The sequence below is a fragment of the Amblyomma mixtum genome, chromosome 5 (genome assembly GCF_055824585.1).
Source record: "Amblyomma mixtum isolate Tamu chromosome 5, ASM5582458v1, whole genome shotgun sequence".
Classification (NCBI taxonomy): domain Eukaryota; kingdom Metazoa; phylum Arthropoda; class Arachnida; order Ixodida; family Ixodidae; genus Amblyomma; species Amblyomma mixtum.
Window position 1 is genome coordinate 149,812,422 of NC_143016.1, and position 27,629 is coordinate 149,840,050.

Below are 27,629 nucleotides of genomic sequence, written 5' to 3' on the forward strand. Positions count from 1 at the left end.
GGTGTACAGCATCAGAATACATCAAGGACATGTTAACTAGTAGGCTGGTTAACTAATATTGAAAGGTAGCTTTTTAAGTGTTAGTCTTAGTCGCCTTATTTATTTAGAGGCATGTAGCTCGCCGCTAGTAATGTCCATATCATTTTTAGCACTTTCGAAAACAGTTATCCTTGGCGCGGTGGCCTAACAAATTTTGCCTACATCGCGCCAAAATACATGACCGACCGAAAAGCTTTCAGGCGAAACAAACCCTCCAGTGCACGTAACTCGCCGAAATAATGAAAATTTGTTCGGTCATAGCTAAGAGTGTATTCGCGTTTTCAAAATTCTAAAAACTGAAATTGGTATTACTTATGGAGGGCTATACGCTTGTCAATAAATAAGTAGACAAACAGTAATTGTTAAAAGGCAACTAATCAGTATTACTGAACCAGCGTACTGGTTAACACGGCGTAGCTGTATTATGATCTGCTATCCCGCGGTCAGACCTATGTCGAAAAAAATCGCTATCCTAAAACAAAAAGCCCATGTTTAATAATTTTAAATCATCTTAGAAGAAGCATGTGGTAGTTGAAGCACGTGGGACCAGTTATACCAAACATTTACGCTTCTTATCTGTTTGGTTGATGATTATTTCCTGAGGACAGTTATTATTCCCGACTGTTTTAGAGTCGAGCCCGCTTATAACAGCCGCAGTTGCAACGAAAGGTGGCGCTGCTCTCAAAGCATGCATTAGAGATTTGGCACTGTGTTACAGATGCAACGAAGGACCGTAACCGCACAACTCTTTTAGAGCGAACAAGGGGACACTGGAACCTCTGGCTTGCAGTCTAAAAACGCGCTCTTCCCAGCAGCGTCATGACCTAAAATTGTCGCCCAGATTGCGTGACACCACCGCACCCCTTGCCAAAATAATGAATACCCTAAGAAAGCAACAAAAAAGGCGCAGGTAAAACTCATTTCTAAGCACGCAGCAACGTTTTTAGATGGGGCCAGTTAGAAAACTGGCGCCGGGTAGGCGGGCCCGTTCTATACCATTCTGTCGCCTTTTTGATCTCAGAGAGACGCGAGTGCCACCTCTTGGGTGGCGACAGTACTGGGTTAGTCTTAGCTTCCTTTTAGCCGCCGTGGAGCCTACTGGCTGCCCTCTATCACGTGGTCACTTTGAAATTGTCGACGCCGGCCCACGATTCTCATCGTATGCGCTGGGCGCAGTTGCTTCTAGCCGTGCGCTGGATTTCAAAATGTGTTGCAAAGCACGCGTGCGATAGGGCATGACGTTTGGGGTTGAGTTTTTCGGTAGAGATTTCGGCCGAAACTGAAAGCCCTTCTTCTCGTGGTTCTCGATTGCAGAGTCGTAGAACCACGGCTAGCCGCTTGCCCCTTCGTAGTTTGGTTTGACATGACTGCTACGGTTTCAACTTGGTTTTACGAGGTTTAACGTCTCAAAGCGACTCGGGCTATGAGCGACGCAGTAGTGGACGGCTCTTGATAATTTTGACCACCTGGGGTTCTTCACCAGGCACTGACATCGCACCATAACCATAGCCACTGAGCCACCGCGGCGGCGGACTTTATAAATCTCCTCACATGGCTAATATGCGGCTCTGAAAATTATATTTCCATGTCCGTTACGTCAACTGTGCTCAGGCCCCACACCTCTTGACCGTTAACGCTGGCCGTTCTAGTTTTACTGGAGACGTGAGGCGCAAAAACGGTTACACATTGTGTTGCACACTTCTTAAACTGCGGCGGAAATCACAGTTGCAGCACTAAATTTTGTGAAGTGATAGCCCCTTGCTGCTCCTCTCCAAGCAACGATTGTAGCAGAAAGCCGCCGTATTAACGTTCTCCGTTGGCTTCTTTCAACAGTTGTGGGAAGGGGAAAATATCGACTATCTGAGATTCTCAGAACTAATTAAGAACACCTACTGAATTCCGCATTTTTGGCCCTGGATGCAAACGCCCAATTACTTCTTAAAGTCACCTCGCTAAATGCTAAAGTGACACTTAAAAGTCGTTTTTGGCGTCTACTAATGAAACATACTTGCCCAGGCATACATGCAGCTATGTTTAAAGAAGCCAGAACAACGAGGTGTCAAGCTTCACTGACCCTGCATGACATTCCCTCATTATACCGGCTCCCTGAAACTTGCACAGTTAGAAAGTCGGGACATTCATTTTTGCGATTCCTGTTTGCTTGGAATGCCCGTCCTGCAAGAAAAAAAAAAGCACGAACGTTATGAGCGCGATAATAAAAGGGCTTAAGGGGCAGGTTTCTGAAAAAATCACAGAAAGAGAGCTTAGGACATAAGGTACTAGCTTTCGCACATGTTTCTCCTCCTTTTGTGCTTCCTTCTTCCACCTTCTGGCGTTTGCGTGACTTCGGATAAAACAAGGCAGCACTAAAAGCAATTTTATACATAAATACCTATCAGAATACGTTGTATTTGTCGGAATGGATCACAGATGTGCGTTCTTAAATTCATGAAGCCGGCTGATAATGACCAGTTCGCTGTAAATCGATTTTCTGCAACTAGAACTTAAGAGAAGAAATTCAAACAAATGAAGTCTTATTTTGCTTGCACCTTTGTTTTATTTCGCAGTCAATGCTACCTTCAGTTCAGTACCCCTCGCCTGTTTAACATGCTAAGTTAGAAATGTAATATGAATATCAGCTGTAACAACTTGTTCGATTAAAGCGATAGTGTTTGAAAGCAGACTATTATATTCATTGCCAATCTCATAATCATCTCAGCAGCCGTTCGCCAGTGCGTCTTTGACGTATCCGGTTGAGATTGTGGTTATACATGCTAGTAAACCGTCCTGTTTCAGTAAACCAAAGGTGATCAAGGAAAAAAGTGCGTTTGAGTTTCTTAAATACGCATCTTGTAGGCACGCCAGCCGTTGTCTGATGACGCTCTTCATGCAGCGAGTAACACACGACGCACGCAACATCTGCAAGCGCCCGCAGCTCCACCGCCTGAGCGTTGATCACTTCGGCCCGCTGCACTCCTCGGCGCGCCGACGTGCTTTTCAAACTCACCCTATCGAAAAACGCTGGCACGCACCGACGGGCTACATTGTCATCGGCGCATGCACATGTACCGTATGGTCTTGAATCGAAGCAAAAGCTTCGTGGGCGTGAGAAAGCAACAGCTTTGGAAGTGAAACTACTGCATGCGGGAGCTGATCAGCCTATGGCAGCGACCTTAGCAACCTCAGAGCTTTTAATGCTACACACATCGCATGACCACTCTGTAGCATGAAGCAGGAGACATGCATAAAAACGTTTTAAAAAAATAAACGTCACTCTCGCCTGACTTTGAATGTTGGGCTGTAATCAATTACAAAGAACCTTGGATACAACGTATGGAAAACACGACTATCAGGTTCGTCACAAGAGGGCTCTTATTTCTGAAGCCTTAGGGACCACCCATTATGGTGACACATCCTTCAATCTCTAAACATTGTACGGCAGGGTAGTGATCAACCCTTTAGTCAGGCAGGACTGATGAATGGACAATAAAGCAGGCCGCATCACGTTTCTCTTCCTTATCAGAACTTGAAGTGTCAATATCCTGCAACATAAAATATAAATTTTCCATTACTACATCTGAAAACACCGGTCCGATGTCTTTGTCCTTTTTTTCATGAATTAAGCACAGAACGCATTTTCAAACAATACTTGAAACAAACGTCGACAGTGAGGGTCTTGAAACTTTGTCACTAGTAAGGAGGTTTCAGTCAATTACTATTTGTCAAAAAAGAAAAAGAATGTTTAAAACAATTATTACGTGTGCTAAATGGGCGAGACAATATATCTGCCTAGCTGCATAATAAGATCCAAAAATATCATTCCCTTAAGTCAATCACACAGTGACCGTTATGAAGTGGGAAGTGGAATTTTAGTCGCTATACAGGGTTTCTTAGGGGTAGTGGAGACTAGTTCGTTTTAGTCAAGAGTTCTTTGACTGAAGTTCGTGTAAAGGTGTTATAAATGAATCGAAATGTTTTTCGTTGCGCCATTTATATCTTTACAAAGCTAGTTTTAGTGAAATGTTTCCAAATAATACAGAAATTTTATTTTATTATTTATTTGTTTTCTGATGAGTACTGCAATCCCACAAGGAATTTTAGCAGGATGGGTACATGAATACAAAAAAAAAGGAAAATTACAGGTACAAGTGTCAAAAGCTCAGATATAAAAGTCACAATAATGAACAACCGCTCATCTGCAATAGAGAGAGAAAATAATGCGTAGCACAGGTGTCAAAAGTTAAGGAGAAAAACCTGAGAAATAAAACTGACACTATTAGACAACCGCTCATCGGCTGTAAGCACAGAAAATAATACGTAGTGCAACTATTACAACCTGTCCGTAACAAAAATATTTAAACCTGATAAACACGTACAACGAAATGCACAACAAAGCCGAAATTAAGGAAAACAGACTTCTAGTAAACGATGCCACAGATGGCAGTGAAATTTCGTACTTGCTAAGCTGATTCCACTCCTTCACTCTTCTTGGGAAAAAAGAATATTCGAAGAAATTGTTAAGAGGGCTAAAAGGTAAGGGCCAGATTGTTTCGCTGCGAGTGTCATAACCAGAAGAGAAAGATATTGTTTCACCAAGGTTAATCTTGATCAGTTCAGAAGAGCGGGTGGTCGGGAAATTGGGCTTTGAATGATATCAATTTTGTTGGAGCAAAACTTATACTTTAAATGGCCGTTTACAAGTTGGTACAAAAATTTGAGACGAGAGACGCGGTTACTTTCGGTTAATGGGATCAAACCAACCTTATGCAACAGATTAGTAACAGATGTACGTCCATAACTATTGTAAACAAAATTGACGTTTTTTTGTTTTTGTAAATTTCATCAATATTTGTTTTCGTGACATATTCTAGCAAAGGTAGAACTACAGTTGTTTATGTGAGTAGGCGGACAGAAAGTACAAAGTATGCATGGCCTCCTAAAAAAAGTACATGCTACCTTTAGCGGTTGCAAATGCATAGTCAGTGTGCTAATTCCGATTGAGGGCATTAATGACCCAGAGTCTGAGATAGCTCTATTTTGTTCCTTCAAATAGAAGTAAAGGACACGCAAGACAAGTAAAGGACAGCAGAGTAAACGAAATGCCAGAATAAGGGTGGCGGACAACGGGTGGCAGAAGCCAACAGCGATCATTGAGTGCGCAAGTGAGATTTATTATGCTTTAGGCTAATTTCTCAGATTAATATGGTCCGTCATCAAGAATTCCTCAAAAAGGTTAATCCTTCCTATATATAGAATGGCTTCTGTAGGTTTATTCTTTGTTCATTTATTGGAAATACCTGCAGCGCCCTTGGGCACTATTGCAGGGTGAGGTGAGGATACATAACAGAAGAATAGGCCAGAAAAAAAGAAAAGAAAGAAAGAAAAAGCAATGCAACAAGGCATGATACAGCAAGTACAAAATGAATGAATATGAAGAAACAAGGCATGAAAAAAAAAGCCTACTGCGCACTCGTACATCCGACAGCAACCCGCGGAACAGAGATTGAGAACGGCACTCAACAAGTGACTGCAGCAAACCCGCGAAAACCACTGTTACCTAGAACAGTGTAGTATTTATATGCAACCAAAGCTGGTAAAAACAAGGGCCGTCTACGTCCTGCTGTTGCTTTCACGCTCAACGCTAACAAATATGTCGCGTTGGTTACTTGCTGTTTTTCGTTTTTTCAAAATAAAAAATATTTGTTCTGTTTTCTTTCAGAAAAAGTCTTAGTGTCCCCATCGTTAGACACTAATGGCAATCACCAGTGAATCAATGCGGTGCGCCTGTGTTCTTCTCATGGCCCTCGTGGTCGCCCAGTCGGAGGTTCTGGAACGGAGGCCGGATTTAGCGAAGTAGCAGGATGCATGGAAGGTAAGTTTCGTTAACGCTCTTAAGGACACGCATTTGCAGCATATTTCCACTGCAAAATCTACCACTTTTGGTAGTGCAGTCATTCCGGCCCTGTGATATGACAGCGTGAATGCAAAAGGAAGGCAGCTGAGGAAAGAAAATATCCCCCTCGCTTCTTTCATATTTCTTTCGTAGGTCTTTTAGGCTTTTTGAAAGGTATCTGTGTGTTATTGATATGTGCCATAATGCTCTCTTTCTGGTATGTCTAATAAAGAAGTAAACAATAAGTCTAAATTAGCCCCGCCGCGGTGGCTCAGTGGTTACGGCGCTCAGCTGCTGGCCCGTAAGACGCAGGTTCGAGACCCCGGCCGCGGCGGCCGAATTTCGATGGAGGCGAAATTCTAGAGGCCCGTGTACTGTGCGATGTCAGTGCACGTTAAAGAACCCCAGGTGGTCGAAATTTTCGGAGCCCTTCACTACGGCGTCCCTCATAGCTTAAGGTGCTTTGGGACGTTAAACCGCAATAAACCAATAAACCAAACCAATAAGTCTAGATTAAGTGGTTTTAGTATGTAAGGAGAGATGAAAGCTTTGACCCTCTTAAAAGTTATTTAGACAACTGCGCACATTGCCAGTCTTCAGTTTCTCGATAGTGTACTGCTCATAACACCGACTTATTCGCTCCATAAAATTTTATCAGCGTCGAAATAGAAACCCAAGTGTTTCTCGTCATATGTAGCGAGATCAGTTGATAATAGTCGTCGAAAAAGAGAAACTCGCAGCGCGTGCTTTAGCACAGCCATGAAAGCAAACTTTGACGTTATATTTTAATTTTCTGTAGTTTAGTGAAGCATGAATAAAAGGTTGCGTGTTCGCACGATTCTTAAGGTTGTCATTAGTAACATCATGCGGAATAAAAGCGAAAGGTAAACATTACTATCACAGTTTTTCATTTTCATTCTTGTGTACGGCGGAAACTAAGGGCGCGCTTCCGGCGAAGGGCGCATCGATCTGTACTGAGCATCGGTCAAGCATAATTGCTGTATAGCCACCCGAGTTTTTGTCCCAATATTTTCTGCTGTTGCAGTGATTTGTGATGCTGTTGCAGTAAAATACATTTTTATCAGCACTGCAGACGTTGCACATACGTCTTCTTAGAAATACACAAGAAAGGACATGACTGTTGCATTTTCAGACATTGTAAATATAGCAACAATCGAAAAAATGTTCATTAGCGACCATGAACATGTTAAAAGTCGGCGTCGCCTGGTAGGTGCGTCACTAATGCGGCGTGGCAAAATACGCGGAAAGGAATCTGCTGCCGCTCCAAATAAAAAGGCAGCTGTGGTCTAATAGGAGCCTTCATTAGGGCGCACCTTATTGAGTTTGAGGCAATACCTTCTCTATACTGGAGCTAATGCTTACTATAAACACCTAAGCTACAAGTTTGGTTCATCTACACCGATCTGATGCTTCTCTCACGATGTCAGAAATCAGCTCGAACAATTCTAGAGGATTGCGTTCTGTTCCCAATTATAGACTGTGTTTGTGTTATTCACTCGTCATTGGTATAGCAATTATCAACTAATAATTACATTCTAATCGCTCTTTGTCGCCTTTCGCCATTGAATCTAGGGTGGAAACTCTACCGTTCTTGCCAGGGCTGCTGCTTATTGCGGCAGTTAACAATAGTATAATTGAAGAAAGAGACATAGTAATCTTATGCCCATGCTGTTTATAATTCGGCCCCTATCATCACACTTTGTACGAAATTGTGAACCCATTTGTAGAAATAAGAGGGCTCGAAGTCCCCTCCTTGAAAGAGCATTCCTAGGTGGCGAAGGTTCTCTCAGGCAGACGAATTCGACCTCTGTTATTTTTATAAACATAGCAGGCGGGATAATAGGCTGGAAGAACTACTCGAAGCTCACCAAACCAGCCAAGTATTGCGGCTATCAGCGACAAAAGTTGGTAGACGAGTCCTCGAGGATCTGCACATAGCGCTGCCACCCGCTAGAGAAGACAGAGGGGACATTCTCAAGGACTGGAGAAATAAACTACTAGTTAAATCACTACCAAACAACATGCATCCGAGCACAAAGTAGGAGAGGAGCCAGAGCTAAATGTATTGAGAAGTATTACGGCAGAAAAAATGGCACGTATTATGTAGACGCGGCGGGCCCTACGCAAGAGGACATCTGCGCAATCGCGGTTGTACACGAGGGAAAGCAGGTGGATGGACCCTCGATGAAAACTAGTAAAGTTGCGTTAGCCGAGGAAGTGGCAAGAGCGCTGGCAGCCACTCATTCCGACGCCACGCACAAAATTTGTGATTCTCTAGATGCCTATAGAAATTATATAAGGAGAAGAATAGCGCCGCTTGCCAGCAAAATTTTCTCGAACACGCAGCATAGCTCAATGCAGAGAACAAAATAATCGGTATGGGTGCCCGGACACCAGAGAATAGAAAGGAACAGGCTGCTCACACAGCCGCCCGAGCATCTCTCCCCCGGAGTTCCACTGAATTCTCAGACTCTGTCGGGACTCCTGTATCAAATCCGCCGACCACATGGGGGACATTACAGCATATCTGCGCCTCTGTAGGTAGACGTTCGCACAGCCCGCCAAGGACCTGGATAGAAGTGAGGAACGGCACCTCAGAATGCTGCAAACAGGGTCGTTTCTAGGCCCTGCAATTCTAAATCACATAGACCGGACTTCTTCGGGGTAATGCGCGTTTTGTGAGATGTGGGAAGACGCATATCATATGGCATGGGCCTGCCAGGAAAATGCAGGAATAAAGAGAGTAAATCAGCCAACGAGAGAGGGCTGGGAGGTGACCTTGTCCGACTGCTCGGGCCTGGAGTCTCAGAGCGGAATGGTTCGAAAATCGCGGGCAGCGGGTATCGCCAATGGCGTCCCTGAAAGAGGACTGCCACCCAAGAAAGGGAGCGGTGAAACCCTCCACTCTCCTCTATAACCCGCCGTAGTGAATCCAATAAAGTTTTACCACCACCTCGACAGAGCCTAGAATTCTTGCTGCTTTAACTTATCCACTCTGTGCGGTGACCCTAATAAGCAAGCCGGTTGACGGTAGTGGACATTGTTAATGAATTCGTCGAGGGTACGCAAGATATCGGACCTCAGATAACGAGACTAAACATTTTGGCTGGGCCTAAATGCCTTTAGATTTTCAGCCAGCCGCTCGGCTCTTTGTCTCATGTAGTGTTCACCTAGGACGCGTTCTCGTCATTAAAGCTTAAGGCACTGTAAGAGGAGCATTCTAGAAGGCACATATATAAATAAACCTCGTGATTCCGACGTTTTGGACCACCTGAGGGCATATCAGCAGAATTGAAAAGGATTAAGAACTTTTTCCTCGATGATCAGAAGTGCGTGCTTGCTGCAAAGATATATTTGCCTTGACAATAAGAAAAGCGAGAGCTTTATTCGCTGCTTTCCGAGGAACCAGCGCAAACAAGGACGACGGACAAAAAAGAAGGATGACACGCACAGAGGCGCTGAACTTTCAACTAAATTTCAGAAAAACTATTTCAACGTATTTATACAGTTTTCTGTCAGCGACAATGACTCACAAGTAGAGCAAGACCAGTTATTGATAGGACAATGACACAAGATTTAAAAGGTGTTGCAACAAGCAAGAAAAACCTACCCAGCTCTTTTCTATATCATATAAAGGAAAGAAATAATGGAATGTGAAGAGTCGCCACATACAGTGCTATAAAAAACAGCGAAAAGCTTTCCCTAAAATGTTTTTCACATCCACGACGCACAAGCCTCGCGGTCCTCTTTGGGTCATTGTTTTTGAAGCCGGCACTCGGCAAAAATGTGTTAGCACCTTTCTGCAGCGTCAGCTTAATTTAGTTCTGGATGATCCTTATTTAATCAAGCATGCTGGAGAATTAATTGAAATTTTAAAGCTCGAGCCCAACAAATCAATTTTAGGATCTTCAGTCGACGGAAAAGACATACTAATCCATCGCTCTTGGCGACCTGCTGAAATGCATGAGCAAATACACTGAAAAATTTGGTCCAGTGTCTTTTCAAAATGACAAAGGCATTCCAGTAGAAAGTTTCCTGGAACTTATAGCAGCGTATCAAAATTCAAATTTTGCAAAATGGGATGATAATATTTTCTTCCAAAAGTAATGTATCTGCATTGGTTCGGCCATTGCCACGTTATTAAGAGACTTGTGTTTCGCTAAACTAGACAAAGTAGTGAACAGTTGTTTTGAGGGCAGTAAAGTGATCGAAGTTTTTCGATTTGTAGTTGACTATCTTGCGTTTCTTAACTGCGATCAAGGTACCTTTCAAGTTGAATTCGAAAAGGCTTTGTTCATTTTCTCAGAATGCAATTTGCCATTAACTTTGACTAATGAGCTGCCGAATAATGGGTTTTTGCGATTGTTGGAATTGGGTCTTAAAATTGGGATTCTTGTGAATTGGGTAAATAGACAATTTCAGCAGCGCAAGAAAACAATGGTTCGAAATGCTTCAGACGTATCCTTTCACAGAAACACCGCGTACAATGTGTAGACAATTCTAGACAACATTTACAACTTTTCACGTAAATGCGAAGCAACATGCAGTTTTCTGAAAGAGACTCATCTACAACACTTACACCACAAGAAACATATCACAATGCAAGAGTTAAGGAATCTATAGTAATTTTTCCCGACATAACTGACTTGTGAAGTGTGTAGGTTCCTGCGCTGGTTTGAAATTTGTTGATTGTGAACTATTGAGTAATGTGGGAAAGTGTATCTCAAGGGCTGCATATTTTATGATCTGCGAGGTGTCGGTACAAGTTATTTTTACTTGCGCCGCGCAAATCGATCGCTCGTGTTCGGTTCTAATACTCTTTGTTCTCTCACAAAATATCTCTAGATTAGGAGTAATTTATATTTATAAGAAGAAAACACCGGAAAAATTATATTTCTCGAAAAGGGGATGCGAGGGATGCAACAAAGAAAGACCAGCAACGCATCGACAAGCTTCTTTTTTTTAAGCAAAATTTCTGAAGTATATCGTACTAGTAGTGCTCCATATAAGATTACAGTACTGAAGAAGCGGTAAAACTAGGAAATTATAGTTAATAATTTTATCGTTGGCTGGCAAAATTTCTCTCACCCTCGTAATAGCGTAAACGGCTCTGTATACTTTTGACTAAAGGTGCTCAGTTTGTTTGCTGTTGAATGCTTGGAGAAATGAAAGCTAAGTATTTTCACTTATTTGATTATCTGTATACGACCTGTATCTACCTATAGATTGAACGTCTTCAGTTGATGTTTCTCTTTTTTTAAATATTAAATGGCTTGTGTTTTAACGAGTTTATCTTTAAACAATTTGCGTTAACCTTTTAGTGTAAATCACGAAGCGCTTTATTTTATGCCCATTTATGTCTGGTTCTGCCTTGCCCGCAACAAAAAGGGTCGTATCACCTGCGTGCGAGACAAATTAAGCACAGTCAGTGCATTGAGAGATGTCCTTGATGTAAATGAGAAATGTCAGCGGTCTAAGAATGCTTCCTTGGGGAACTCCAGTTGTGACAGGCAGCACGGAAGAATTATTGTCATTGATGAGAACATACTGTGTTCTGTTTTCGAGGTAAGATTTAACCTGTGAGCAACGCCGTGGGCTCCACACGTGGTCAACTTGGAAAGAAGAATTCAATGATTTACGAGGTCAAATGTTTTTCAAAGTCGAATTACATTCTTGTTATCATTGCCCTTCTGCGAAAAGCTTCTAAAACGAATTCTTTTTGTGTTATAAGTGCCGTCTCTTTTGGTCTGCGCCGTCTGAAACCATGCGAAAGTAAAAAAAAAGTGTGTTGCCTAAAGCATGAATAAATCTTTATGTGTAATGTTCTTACATTCCTATCGAGAAAATTGGTAATATGGTAATTGGACGATAAGTACCAAATGCGCCTTTACCCGCATGTTTAGATACAGGTTTTGCACGAATGACCTGCACTGCTTTGAGCAAGGTGCCTGTATGTAGATGGAATCTGCTTATGGATATGAGCGACAACTTGAGGATTGTTTTTAATGGCGCTAAAATTTAAAAAAACTGTACGTCGGCAGCCAGCAACAATTAAGAATTCGTCCATTTTGGTCAACTAGCCCGTGTTGACTGAACGACCAATTCGCAGGCCTCCCACCACCTTGAAGGCCCAGAGAAAGCAAACAATTTTCATCATAAGCAATTCTATTTTTGCTGCAGCACTTCTAACAAAATAAGAGACAAGAAATTGCTGGACGGTCACTGGAAGTCACACATTCGGGCCTCCAATATCTTCGCCTAACTTGCTCGGAGTGACGACAGATGCACTGAATGGAGAGCGCTGTTTATAGTCTCCAAAACCTACTCACACGAAACTTTCTGCGCATGCTTCATGTAGAAGTGATTACATGGTGGGCATATGGTATGTCGCGACTTCGCGACACTGTGCAATACAAGGCTGTTTGTACATGCAAATGCCTCATTTTTCTTATCATCATTACGGTTGGCAATAATTAGGAATTCCTATATTATTTTTCACGTTCATGCAGGTCACTAACCACGAGAGGTAGATCCCTTTTGACTTCCTAAGAATGCGAAAGCGATGCATACAGATCTACCGTTAAAAGACATTTGATCGGTATTTTGGTGAAAAATTTAATTTTTTTCCAGCAAAGGCACTTTGGTTGAGCGACTTTTGGGCACTGTGTAATTCGTGTATGAATAGTAAGGCAGCGGTCATACCTATCACCTACCTATATATACCTATTTGTCCTGCGTGCTGAGACACAGAATTGGTATTTTTTGCCACTGTATACCAATCCATAATCTTTTTACTGCTGGTGTACATTTAAGCACTACTGCCGCATGGGAATTGCTACCTCCTTGAGTGCAGTTTATTGACCATTATTCGCTGTAATTTTTAAACTTAATTTTTGGCTCTTAAACGGTGCTTTCTAATTTGCAGTCACTTATACTTCCGGGGAGGTACTACCTGTACATGAGGTCATATGAAGAGGAGCCGCTTTACGGTTTTAACAGGAAGTGTGTCTTCATCGAACTTGTGTCCATAAACGAAAAAGAAAACTACACTGTGAACGTCTTCGGATCTGTTGACCCAAAAGACGGATCTAGGTAAGTGCCTTGGAGCAACGCCTGCTCAAGCACTTCTTCCTTTGCTTTCTTTCTTTCTTTTTTTCTTTCTTTCTTCCTTTCTTTCTTTCTTTCTTTCTTTCTTTCTTTCTTTCTTTCTTTCTTTCCTTCTCTCTTTCTTTCTGTCTCCCTTTCTTTCTTTCTTTCTCTCTTTCTTTCTTTCTTTCTTTCTTTCTTTATTTCTTCCTTTCTCTCTTTCTTTCCTTCTTTCTTCCCTTCTTTCTTTCTTTCTCTCTTTCCTTATTTATTTCTTTCTTTCTTTCCTTCTTTCTTTTTTCTTTCTTTCTTTCCTTTCTCCTTCCTTCCTTCCTTTCTTTCTCTTTCTTTCTTTCCTTCTTTCTTTCTTTCTTTGTTTTTTCGTTCTTTCTTTGCTTCATTCCTTTTTTCTTTCCTTCTTCCTTCCTTTCCTCCTTTCGTTCTTTCTTTCATCTTGCAAGATTACATCAGAAAGAGTGCCATTAGATAGGCAGGAAAATTGGTTAAGCGTTGCGATACACTGAACGTAGCTGGAAGCGGCAAGAAAAAGCATAAAATATGGTGCTACATGCATGTCCAGAGAGGAAAACATTTGCGCAATTATGAGAGGCCAGGGACACCATTTTCTGTTACCAGGCACAGTGCCAAGTCGTCATCATCAACAACCTAACTACATCCGTTTCAGGAAAAAGGCCTCTACCACTCCGTCAATTCAGTCCTGCTCCAAGGATTTAACTGGAGGTCAGTAGCAGATGCCTCCCGTATGAGTACGATGTAAAGTGGACCTAATGTTTCTGCCCTGCCGTTAATCGCACGATGCTAAAGCATTTCCAGTGTTTTATTGGTTAATTCGTAATACAAGTGTTCTAGTGGGTTGTTCTGAAGGTCAAGGAGTAATGTCGCTTCTCGAAGTACGCGTTCCGCATAGCGTAATCTTCAGTCTCTAACATACTTAGAAACAGGTACCTGTACGCTTTAACCTTTTCGATTTCATAAGTCAGATCGGATCAATAGGCAGAAACACCGCAACTCCACGAAGAAAAACATGTAAATGCATACGTGAAATGCCGGCAGAAAATACTGCATACATGCGCGCTCATCGACTACGCTGAGATGCCTATACGTTCCATAAAGATTGCATTATTCAACTTGTACTTTATCTCCTTATTTCAAGCTCACCTGAAGAGCAAAGATAATTTATTCTCCTACTTACGCCACAGTGTCCGCTTACAACTACATGATTATAAGCGTACTGCTTTTCATGTGATCAGCGTGCGCAAGCAAAAGTAGGTCCGCGGAGTGAAGACACACATCTATGTGCACGGCAATCTGGCCAACCATTCTTTAAATGTATTTCTTAAAAACGACTCTCTGCGAAGAAGGAAGTAAAAATTCGGTCGCACTAAGGCGTGCTCGTTGTTCTTGCGTGGTTTGGTCTGCTCCTGTTCGTAGCCGCTGTAGCCTGAAGTTTTCTCCTTGCAAATTGCCTGTCAAAGTGGAGCTTGGGGCCTCAGCTTTGGGTCGGCGGTCTGCTGAAAGCAACACAATGCTTCCGTGAAACTAACAACACCAAGCGTATAAAATCAGCGTGACTCGCTACTCGTCTCCCAACATCTTTCAGAACGAGATAACAAGTCTAAAAATTACTGGCACGGCAACTTCCTTGGGTGAGCTTCCTTGAGCGAATTTCATGCCACTGTTCGACCAAACAACGCTGGCAATAAAAATTAGGGCAGGACATTTTGGTTAAATTTAGATGTGCATGACAAATGGTGGAATGAGAGCACATAGACGCGCATGCGCGAAAATTGCAAGATTCTGATCAGAACGCTCTTGAAAAATAAAAGTAATTTGGTCTTTTCTGAATAGGTGTGGAGAATTTGGGTCCTCAACCCTACATGACCCGCCAACAAGAGAGACTTTCACATAAAGTATAGAGCAGACTAGTATTTAATGTGTATATTTGCGTGCTGACAATCACTGTGGACTCCTAGCGTCTGTACCCTCGTGCTGAAATCCACTATCGGCAGACGGCAGAATGATGCCTCCGAAGGCTGACCACTAGAAATGCTTCTCTGCAGGAATTGATTGCTTCCGAGTGGCAGGTAAGGACATCGACATTCGGAAAAATTTGCGGTAGCTTGCTGAAGGCAAAATGGAGACTCCTACAGGCTGCAGTGCTGATTATGTAACAATTCACATATGATCTAAGTTTATTTTAACTTTCCTTAGCATCATTTACTGTCTAGCCCTCAATATATAACTTCTCGCATAGTCAATAGTTCAAATTTTCAACCAATCCCAGCAGTTCTTTTATGTTTCGTGTAATTTTAAGCGGTCGCAAATGAATGTATCAACATTTTGAAATTTTCTTTTTGCACTATACTCGGCTTCACTCAAAAATAAATCGCGGTCTTGAGTGGTTTTACGTAAGCACAGCTACGTCTGTCAGTACATTGTGTAACGTGCACACATTTTTCACCTGCAGTAAAAACCTGACTGCGTATGCCTGGGCTGAAGGATCGGAAGGATATCCCATACCAAACCTGATCGCAACATCCACATCACTTGGTAAGGCCGCAATAACATGAAAGTCTTTGATTAACTACTGGAAGAATGTTTTATGGGTATAATGAAATTCTAGTGCACAGCACTCAAAACTGCGAGAAAAGGCGCATGAATTCCGACTGTGGTTGATCTTTTAAAAAACGGTTTCTGCTTTAAAGTCAGGTTAAGTAACATTGAAAATGCTACTATTTTTAGCTGCAGATGCCTGGGCCAAGTTGTCTGCTCCATATGTCTGATTCTGGCTAAGAACTCCTATCTTACGAAGTACCAAGTGCCGGTACCTGTCCCAAAATAATTACAATCCCACTGTAAGTGCCTAATAGTGCCTGAAAAGCAAAAGAAAGAAAAGGTTAAAGTTTCATTTGTGGAGTCAATGACCTATCTGTAACCTGCGTACTATCATACTAGCTGGGACTAGCACAACTATCGATTCTACTACGCAGCATGACCACTGCCGAGTATTGCCCACACCATGGAAAGTTACTGTGTAAGTGGAATTTCGTTCTACATTGGTAAGGACACTAAAACACCATTCATCGATCACAAGAAGCGCCTTGGAGTCCTAGGGCTCGTTAAGAGTGATGTCGCTCGTCATGTTTTTCTTTTTTTTTCATCATCTTATAAAAACAGTCAAGTCTATTTAGAGCCCAAGGGCATGGGACGATCTGCGGCTTCTTAAAAATTGGAAATTTGAAAAGTCAGAATAAGGCAAGAGGGGTAACTTAGCGACTTCTACTTGCTCAAAAACACCAACTAAATAATGCAGCTCACTGAGGGTCGTCTTGCGCTCGGCGGTAATAAGAAGATATAAATCAAGTGGTTGAGGGGTGACGTAGCTCTGCACTATACATCCCTAAAAAAATGGCTGATGCTTAGCTAAGGTTAAGCCTAGTCAGATGCGAAGCATATTGATGGCTAGGCTTGGTAATACATGGCATTCCTTGGTTGAAGTTCATCCCCCTCTTCATCGGTCTCTGTGGCACGCTGAAGCTTTCGCTTCTCGTTCAAATCAGCCCTGCTTCTAGGCGGCATCCCAACACCTGGCCGCCTCGTAAGTGCCCGGAGAGCGAGGCAAGCTCCGCTTTATACCGCTGCTGTAGCGTCACGTGGTCAGCTGCAGCGCCTCTGATGTGGAGCCTCCACCGCCGCGGCCGACCGCACGAGCCGGCAGCCCATCTCTCCTCTGCTGTGACGTCATGTTCTCACTTGGTCAGCCGCCGCGCCTCTGATGTGGAGCCTCCACCGCCGCGGCCGACCGCGCGAGCCGGCAGCCCATCTCTCCTCTGCTGTGCCGTCATGTTGTCACGTGGTGTCACGTGGTCACGCTAAAGGTCAATGGTAGCTCCACCGCCGCGCTCGACGGGCTGTAGTGTAGCTCTAGTAATATGCTTCGCATAAAAGGGAACGGCAGAAGGCGTTGCTAGCAAAATCTGCTGTCCCACAACCGGCATCGCTATTCACGTCTTGAAACATGCCCGCGGGAATAGATAATAGAGCACAGAATTCACGGGTAGATACTGGGCACCAAATTATAACGAGCAATGTTAGTGTAGTGTAGTGTAGTTCAGTCTTCGAAGGCGCTGCGTCGCGAACGGCTAGCGATACGCCTCGGTTCAGTCCAGAGGCAGCGATCAGTCCCAGCGGCAGCGATCAGCGCACACGCACGAGCATCGGTGCCGTTGTCTTCGTCCTCTTCTTCCTTGGGCCAGCCACAGAGGATTCGCGAGCCGAAGGCCTGTCTTACAACTGCCCCCGGGCGAAAAGGCGCCATCCTGGTGGCCTAGGGTGATGTGACGATGGCGGGGTCGTAGTACGATTTGAGGCGGTCGGTGTGGTCAATTTCACGGCCTCGGTGACGATGATCAGTAGACGGTGCAAGGGGTTCGATGAGGTAATTGACGGGGGATGTCTGCTTAAGAATGCGGTAGGGGCCCTGGTACTTGCTGAGAAGTTTGGAAAAAAGGCCAGGACTTGAGGAAGGAACCCAGAGCTAGACCAAAGTGTCAGAAAGATATGTTGGAAGAAGGTCAGAGGGATCACGGGTGCTTTTCTGCTGCTGCTGGGCGTGTGAAGTGAAAGACCGGCCAAGCTGGCGGCATTCTTCGGCATAAGTGGCGGCTTGAGAAATAGTCGTAAATTCAGAAGCATCAGGGCGGTAAGGGAGAATGGTGTCCATAGTGCAAGAAGGCTCACGGCCGTAGAGGAGAAAGCATGGAGAGAATCCGGTGGTGGCTTGAGCAGCGGAGTTATAAGCATAGGTGACGAAGGGTAGAGCGCGGTCCGAGTTGCAGTGATCGGAAGCCACATACATGGCCAGCATGTCGCCATGAGTGCGGTTAAAACGCTCAACCAGGCCACTTGTCTGCGGGTGGCCGCACCACCGCACCACTGCGGGTGGCCGCACCACCGTTCACCGCACCACCTCTGCCTACCGGCAGAGGTGGTGCGGTGAACGATGTTGCATTCCTGAAGGAGAGTAATAAGAACGGTAAACTGGGCTAGTTGGTAGGAATTCATACTGAAAACTGCGCAAAAAACGAAGACACAGAACGAGAAGGCACGACACGGGCGCAGACTATCAACTGAATTTTTATTCAATGAAGAGGCCTATATATGTATCTTCTACCCACAGTGAGACAGAACAAAAACACAACAACCGCGATAATCAACCCAAAACACAATCACCCACTATCCCTTCGCGTGCACCGTGATGCACCCGTCAATTACACTTCCATAAAACTGCGCACAAACAAAATCACGACAACCTTAACGGTCACGCTGATGTCACGCCAAAGACCCATATCGCCTGCTCGCCTTAAGAAATCTGGCCAAAAAGGTTATCTCCCTGTCAAGCAAGGACACAGATGGTGATGCCACACAGGAATCTGAGTCTTTCTTGATTAGGTAAGCCTCCACCATCTCCCTGCATACCTGATCGCTATGTTTGAACAAGACGCTGGTCCTGTTCAAATGAGGGTAGCATTTTTCGCAACCCTTGCAATGCACGGCGAGATTGGAGGAAGCCGCGCCCTTCAACGACCTACGATGCTCCGCCATCCGCTCGTTCACACAACGACCCGTCTGGCCGATTTACTTTTTTCCGCACGAGAGCTTCGATAACTTCAGACAGAAAGGCTGGACCTCTATCACTCAGCAACTCTTTGGGAGCACCATGGTGAGGAATGATGCGATGAAAGATGAAGGATGCAATGTCGTGGGCTGTACCAGATGGCAAAGGCGACGTTTCGGCGTAGCGGGTAAGATGATCGATGGCGACGATGATCCAGCAGTTGCCGGCCGATGTGCTGGGGAGAGGGCCGTAGAGGTCGATGCCAGCACGCTCGAAGGGCTGCGCTGGGCAAGGCAGCGGTTGCAAAGGAGCGGCGGGTCGGCGAGGTGGGTTTTTTCGGCGCTGGCATGCGGTGCAAGACTGAACGAACTTGCGCACACAATGGTACATTGCAAGTATCACCGAATTGGGCAAATGGCGTATCACTGCGCAGTGAGCACATGTTCTAAAGAGCGGCCTCTGAAAGATGAAAGCTAAAAAAGAGCAATTAAAAAAAGAATATAAATTCTCTTCTTCGAGCCTATTTCTTGTTAGTGCAGAAGTGTCAAGGAACTCCTAAAGTACACGGGCCGTTGCGCATAAATGCAGACCGGTTTTAAATTTTTCGGAGAGTGCATATTTATATGTAGACTAGCTGTACGTAAGTGCTTGCTCGTGTTCTGCTTGTCTCCCCTCGATGTTCTCGTCGACCTGGAGTCAACAGGGGACACTACATAAGCTGTAAGACTGCCGTCAAAAAGCCGTTATGGGCCCTTGCCGCGCCAATTCGTTCAACATTAATGCTCATGTGTGCTCATTTTTCTTAGATATGAACCAGTCCTCGCAATATCTCTGTGCAGTTACAATTAAAAAAATTCCTTCAAATGAATTTTAAAAAAATACGGTGGCAGCAGCGCCTGAAACAGAAAGGTGTCCCAATGGTACTAAATACAATTGCCCTCTTTTCTCTCTGGCAGAAAAAGACTTCACCGTGATACACGCCTTGGCTTTCGTTGATTACGATAACTGCAAAATATTGAGAGTCCTGCATCGCAAAAATGGTGAGTAATTGGTGGATTCCTATGCTGAGCTCAGCCGCGCTGTATTCCTCTGGAGTACATAAGTTTGATTTGATCGAGGCCTTTTTCCTTGCAGGCTGTGTACTCTGGGTAAAAGAAGCTGACAAGATTACAATTACATCGCTTTGTTTCTTCATATATGATCTACTCTGCGGTTCAGAAAAGTACATAGTGTACGACAGAAAATTGTGTGATAAGAAGTAAGGATGCTATCACAAGATTCAGAAATAAAAAAAAAACGCTTCTTGAGCCCCGCTGTGACGCGCCGTCGCTCAGCAAAGCAGCAGTTCATTCTAAGGTGCGTGCCAGAAGAGCTCCCATAATGGCAAAAGCGTAAATTGAAAAATAAACACTTCGTAGGCAGGCAGAGATGTGTTGTGCCCTAAAGGCGGGAAGAATGGGACTTTCGAGGTTCTTCAGATACTTCATGATGCGGCGATCGGAATGCCAAGCATGCCCCGTTGTTGCAAATGTCTTTGCATGACTACGATGATCTTTGCACCGAAAGTAGCCGTGTTGAACTTCCACATGTTGTTGGAGCGGGCAACCTGGTGGGTGTTACGCGGCCCAGTTTTATCTTCATGCCTTGCACGCCAAGTCACCGTATAGGAAAATGAAATGAAAACGACGCAGTGTGGGAGCCATCGGTTGGCCCTTCGCAAGAGTGGCGTTTCTGTATAAGAAGTTTTGCACAGCGTGAGGGACGTTGCTCTTCAGTCATAATGTATCCACAACGCTAGATATTTGCAATTTCGCAAAGAATTCCACGACCTACAGTATGCGCCATACTCAGAGGCAACACTGCAATGCGTGGCCGCCGCGCTTAGCGCTCTGCTGAGACCCTGCGAGAATGGGTGACGGAAAGAGCAGTCAGGTCGTCTTACTGCGCATGCGTCTTTGCCGGCCATTCTCACCGGCTGTCGCCGAAGGTATTTCGTGAAGCGCGGCGGCTACCCGTTCCCGTGTTTCCTCTAAGTATGACGCATACTGTATATAGAAACCAGGTACTAACAATCCGCCTTTTAGGCGACGACCCGTTCCCGCGTTTCCTCTAAGTATGAGACTTAATGTGCATAGTAACAGGCACTCAAAATCCACCTTTTACTCTTCCGTCCATACAACCGGTGATAAAATATATATAACGCCATGAAAGAGTATCCTTTATACCGGGGATGTAGAAGAACTTCTTGCTGGGCGAGTTGGTGCATACCTTTCTTGGGATGGCGTTGCGCACACGAAAAAACGTACATAGGAAACAGCAGAAGATGACAGATGGAGCGCAAACTATCAACTGAATTTATTGCTTTCACAACAGAATATATATGCAGTATTCACAAGTGCAAAAGAGAGTGCGGAAAGGAAGAGAAAAGAAAAAAAGGAAGAGGAAGTGGGAAGGGGGTAGGGAAGGGAAAAGCAAGTCCACCCTGCATAGGTCAGCAAAAGGCGCGGCTAAAATTCTTTTTTCTATCATATAAGGCAGCCGAGGTATCGCTAACATAATAGTCGCCTTTTTCTTTGACCTGAAATGCTTCTAAAAGTTCGCGGGGTATTTAGTTTTTACTCTTGCCCAGCATCTTGGTGTCTTTGAGGATCGGCTCACAACCAGAGCATGAAATGCAATGGGCAGGCAAGTTCGCCCCTTTTCTTATTTGTACAAAAAGAGCATGCTCCCCTGCTCGTTCATTGACGCAGCGTCCAGTTTGGCCGATATACACGCATTTAGAAGCATTCCACATAAAAAAAAAAACGGCGACAATTGTGCTACCGATACCCTGGTCACCTTATATGATAGGGAAAGAAATTTTATCCGTGGCTTCTGCTGAGCTATGCAGGCTTGACTTGCTCTCCCCCCCCCTTCCCCTGTTTTTTCGTTTTCCTTCTTTTTTGTTTCTTTTCTCTTTTTTCTTCCTCTCTGTATTATTTTTTTGAACGTGTGAATATGCACATATAGTAGAACCTCGCTGATACGTTTTTCACGGGAACGTAAAAAAAAAACATAAGAGCCGGGAAACGTAAGAGCCGGGAAGTAGGTCAAATTGAAAAATGACAGTGGTGGGCAACTGAACACATTTATTGCCATGTTAGCGCTTGAAGAAGTCGTGCAGCGTTGCCTGTCGCATTTTCTCCCGTCCGGTGAGCACAACTCGCTTCTCCAAAACTTGCAGTGCCGCGTGGCTCTCGCGATCGTTGCGAACGTACCTTCTGACAAGGTCCAATGCCACCACAACCGATGTAAACGTTGGTTCCGGCTGCGGCTGCGGCTCATCCTCATCCTCCTCCTCTTCGTCGCCACTGTTGTGCGCGTCTTCACACTCAGCCACAATCTGGTCGATCGTCATAATCTCTGAGGTGGCAACGGCATCGTCCACAGACACGTAATCGCTGTACGCGATCCCGTTCGCGCCAACCGTTTCCATGGCCGTGTCGAGTTCGCTGTCCTCGGTGGTTCCAGGCTCTGCTGCGCAGTCTACGTCGCCGAAACACTTCGCGAAGCAGTTTTTGACCGTTGCGGCGGTGACAGCATCCATGCCGTGACCAAATAGTGCATGGCATCCAGGATCGTAATGCTTGTCGGCTGCTGCACGCGGTCCACAGAGGCCAGGGATCGCTTCACTATGCACTTTCTGTAGAAATGCTTAACGTTTTTTATGATGCCAGCATCCAAACGTTGAAGGTGGCTGGTTGTGTTGGCCGGAAGGTACACCACCTTGACATTCCGCAGCGACGTAGTGTCCTTAGGATGCGCGGAGCAGTTATCTAAAAAAAGGATGACTTTCCTGTCCTGAGAGCCCATCATCGAGTCCATGTACGAGAGGAACTCGTCAAAAATTGCGCATGTCATCCAGGCCTTAGTGTTGTTCTTGTAGTGGCAGGGCAGGTACCGCACATTTTTCAGGCAACGTGGGTTTCGAAATTTGCCGATGACCCACGGCTCCATCATCTCGGAGCCATCTGAGTTGCAGCACAATAACACGGTGAGACGGTCTTTGCTGCATTTTTCGCCGTGGCAAGCCTCGCCTTTCAAGCTAAGAGTCTTCGATGGTTGAACTTTGAAAAAGAGGCCCGCTTCATCGGCATTAAAATGTCCCGAGGTTCGTAACCGTCGATAATGTGCGCCACGGACTCTTTCCAGCTGTCTACGGTAGCCGCGTCCACGCTTGCGGCCTCCCCGTTCACGGTTCGGTAGCAAATACCATGTCTTCGCTTAAATCGGTCGATCCAACCGTTTGACGCACTGACATCGCCGATCCCGAGCTTGTCGGCTATCTCAAGTGCTTTCTCGCGCAAAATGGTGCCGTCAAAATTAACACCTGCAGCTCTGGCTTGCTTAAACCATTTGTATACAGCCTCATCAAGCTGCATGTGCTCCGCACCACGAGCTTGCTTGCTTTTGATGTCGAAGGTCCGGGCGTTTGCTTCAATCTCGTTTCTTTTCGAAACAGGTGCGTAGAACAAAAGGCCGGCCCCACAAATACACGTGCCACCGTTCGCACGCCCAAACGCAAGCTAGGGCCTCACGTTCGCCAACAGAGTACTTTCTTTCTTGGGGTGTCAAGGTACGGGAGGCAAACGCAACAGTTTGCAGGGAATGGCCGTTGTCTTGCTCAAGCACTGCCCCAAGGCCATATCCGGAGGCGTCAGTAGTTACAACCACGGGAAGGGCAGGATCAAAAAAATGCAACACGTCACATGACGTCAACATGGACGTCAGTAGTGTGAAACTTGAATCCGCTGCAGCGGTCCAAGTGAAGGCTGAGTCGCTTCCACGAAGTAGGGCGCGCATAGTCTCAACGACGTCGGAGTAATGCGGGGTAACCTTGGAGTAGAAACCTGCAAGTCCAAGGAGGGAGCGAAGCTCACTGATGTTAGATGGAGTCGGAGCCTTCGTAATCGCCTCGATGGCAGAAGAAAGCGGAAACAGTCCTTCACCACTGACAACGTGCCCCAAGAAAGTGAGCTTCGGAACGTCGAAGAACATTTGTGGTTGAGCTTGAGTCCGGCTTGGGACAGGCGCTCGAGAACAGCACGAAGGTTGGTCAGGTGCTCCTGTCGGGTGGTGCCATGGACTATGATATCGTCGATGTAGAAGAGGACACCTTTGCACCCTTTTAAAATTAAGTGCATCATCGTCTGAAAAGCCGAAGGCGCCGAAGCAAGGCCGAAACACACTCGTTTGAAGCGGAAGAGGCCATCATGGGTAATTAATGTGGTCAATTCCCGACTCTCAGGGCTAAGTGGTACTTGATGGTAAGCCGAGGCAAGGTCCAACTTCGAAAAACGCTGTGACCCGGCCAAGCTATGTAGAAGTTCTTCCGTTTGAGGCAAAGGAAAACTGTCGACCACAATAGCCTTGTTCGGCTCACGCAAGTCGACGCACATTCGAATGGAGCCGTCCTTTTTCCGAGCAACGACTATCGGTGAAATCCACTTGGAAGCGTCGACCCGTTCAATGATGTCTTGAGCGTCAAGCTTCTGGAGTTCCTCGGACACTTGCTGTCGAATGGCAAACGGCAGCCGTCGGAGCTTGCAAGCAACAGGAGAAACGGAATACTGCACTCTGACTTTGTGCACGTAGCCACGAGCAACTCCGAGTTCCTTGGAGAAGAGATGTTCGAAGTGTGGACGTAGCTCAGGAGGTAACAGAGGCGTATCAGGCGTCATGGAAAGACATTCCAACGATGCACCTTTTATCTTCATTTGTAGGGCTGCAATGGAATCCAGACCCAGCAGCGTTGTGCCTCCCGAGACAACGTACAACAGGATGCAGGCGGTACGGTCGTGAAACTTGGCTGTGGCAACAAAACAGCACAAGTAAGCTAAACTGGGCTAGTCGGAGCAATTGCATCTTCGAAAAACGTCCTGTCCTGTCTTCACCTTACCTGTGTCTTCTGTTTCGCGCTACGTTTTTCGAAGATGCAACAAAACAGCCTTGGACCATAATCCGAGACTTAGAATAGTCCAATAGTTGAACTGCAGTTGGTTTAAGCGGGAAAATTGCAGCGAAGAATCGGTGGTATAGGTCTTCAGAAATAATTGACACAGATGAGCCGGTGTCAATCAGGAAGCGGATGGACTTGCCTTCAATCAGAACCGAGGCGAAAATTCCGTTTTTTTGACTTTCAACATTGAGAATAGATGCACTGCTGGAGCCATCCGGCATCGACGATGTGTCAGCAGTATCTGCAACTTGCTGAACTTGAACAGGACGGTCGGACGACTTGCAAAGAGAGTCTAAGTGGCCCATCTTGCCGCACTGACGACACTTGCGGTTGCGGGCTCGGCATGCAGGGTTGTTCGCCAGGTGGACCGTAGATCCGCAACGGTAGCACATGCGCTGTGGTATTGCAGCAGCAGGTTGCGATGGTTGACTTTGGAACGTGCAGCAATGTATGTGGCGTGTTTGTCTCGATCCGCGCTCGCATCCCACACGATGTACTGGAGCGTCCTCCTCAGCCAATTCCCTGGCTTCACGGGAAGCTTGCTCGCACTGTCGAGCAAGGAGCACGGCGCGCGACAGAGTCAAGGAGGAGCCTTCCATGAGTAGGCGCTCACGCAGATGGCAACTCGAGGTCTTCTCCACCAGCTGGTCCCTGATCATATCGTCCGCCATGGTCCCAAAACCACAGTCGCCGACAAGGCTGCGAAGGACAGCGACGTACTCATCGGTTGTCTCTCCTGGAGCCTCAACTCGACGCCGAAAGCGATGATGTGCGGCGATTACATTCACGGACGATTTGTAATGCTCCGACAGGATGGATATCGCCGCATCAAATTCGTCAAGGCGGGGCGCCTCGTCACCGGAGTGCGAAGCAGCTGCTGTAGGCGCTGGAGTGGACGACGGCGGCGCCAATGTATAAAAAATGCGCTGACCTTCCAGTCCGATGCAGTTCAGCAGGATGGCCTTCCGCCTGTCCACGCCCAGAGTAGAGGCACCAGAGGCCAGCATGTAATTCCGGAACGCCAGCTCCCATTGCTCCCATGGTAGGGCAGGACGACCAGGAGTCGGCAGGAACGGCGGTGGTGGCTGAAGCCCAGAAAAACTCATGACGGATGGTGGGCAGTCCTCGTCAAGGTCCTGAATCAAAACAGGGTGGATGGCGTGAGTCCCAGTTCGTGGGAGATGCACACTCGCTTCCGCGTCGGGTTCGCGTCCACAGTGCGGAGAATATTCAGTTTATCCTCCAAGGAGAGTGCTTTGCGCTTTCTTGATGCCATCACGCTGTATGTAAAGTTCCCACGCACGCGCTGCGCGTAGACTAGAGAGGACAGGCGTCGAAGCGAGGCAGCCGCTAACCAACAGCCAGGAGTGCGATTGAGCGCGCTGGACGCGTGTGCGCACGACCACGGAACGATGCAACGACACGTCGAAGCAGAGGAAGCGAGGACAGGCGTCGGAGCGAGGCAGCCGCTAACCAACAGCCAGGAGGGCGACTGAGCGCGCTGGACGCGTATGCGCACGACCACGGAACGATGCAACGACGCAGAGGAAGTCACGAAGTCAGCCGCTCAAGCACCAACCGCACAAAGGAACAAGCATGGATGAACGAAAAACGGCACAAGAATAGGTAAAAGAAAAAAAAAGCGCAACGACTGCTGCTGATGATGATAACGCATCCGGTTTGAGCGTCACGGGCGCCCTCTGTAGACACGCCAGCGACACCATGCCAAGCCAGGCCAAGTCAGGCCAAGTCAATCCGCCTGAAAAGTAAACATGGCCGTCGCTGCTTGTAACGCGGGCCGGCTTGGGGTGTCAGTTCACAACGTATCATGCGGGAACGTGTCCGGAGTTCCGACGTAACATCGGGGTTTCTAATGCATGGAACTCTAAGGGAGTCAAGCCGGGACTCGACCACAAGAACGCAGCAGCCAGGAAAACGCAGCACCCGGGAACGCAACAGCGGGGTTCTATTCTGTTGTGAAAGCAATAAATTCAGTCGATAGTTCGCGCTCTATCTGACATCATCTGCTCTTTCCTGTGTACGTTTTTTCGTGCGGGTAACGCCACCCGAAGAAATTTAAACTGGTGTCCCCTCTATGCTCAGTGCAAGTGAGATTGACGGCTGACCCGTCGTTCTCAGTGGCAGAGATAAATCCGTACGCAGAAGAGTGCCAAGTTAAACGCATCAGCCTGATTAAAAAGACAAGGAATAACAATATGACTCGTAATATTCTGCTAAGCGTTCCCTCAGGGGCATGCTGTCCTGAACAAAATATGCGAAACGTTCTCTTTCCACCACCGCTTTCCCGCATTTGGTCTCTCGCAGCTGCTCCCGCATCGAGTGTCACGTGTAGTTTACTGCGCAGCCCCAACCGTTGCGCACACTCGTCGGGAAGGTCGCCGAGACGTTAGCGGCATCACTTGTGCGGTGGCTAAAAGTGTGATACGTAGCCTGAGCGGTATTCTGAACACGAGGAATCGTCATTTGATTGTTTTCAACCCTAACCACGCACGAGCCAATGGCAACACCAAAGACATAGTTTAACTCGATCATCTAGAGCAAAATCAAATAAACTTCAGGCGTCTTCGCAACGACGACAGCGGGCTTAAACTTACACCTCTCACTGCAGTACGCGATGGCGCAGCATTCTAAAACAATTGTAAAATTTATCTACGCGTGCGCACAAGCTTCTACATGCGGTTCACAGCCGCCTCTTTGGTCCGCAATTGGCGAGGCTGGTAGCACCTGTGCGACATGTGATGCGAGAGATAGGCAAAAGCGAGAGACTATGAAAGAATTGTCAGGATGTGCGGGTGGTAGAACTTTACTTCCAGTGGATATAGAGGAGCGACCCGAATACACCCCCCGCTTAAACGGCGGCCGCTATCCCTTGGGCAGCGGCGGCGTCTTCAGCCAGCTGGAGGAGCTTGATCTGTGTCCCCGGGTCGGGGCTG

General features: G+C 46.1%; 1 pseudogene; it reads left to right on the forward strand.

Annotated features, from left to right (window-relative positions):
• Positions 1 to 5,836: 5,836 nt before the first annotated feature.
• Positions 5,837 to 19,939, forward strand: LOC149344136 (female-specific histamine-binding protein 2-like; annotated as a pseudogene).
• The last annotated feature ends 7,690 nt before the right edge of the window (positions 19,940 to 27,629 follow it).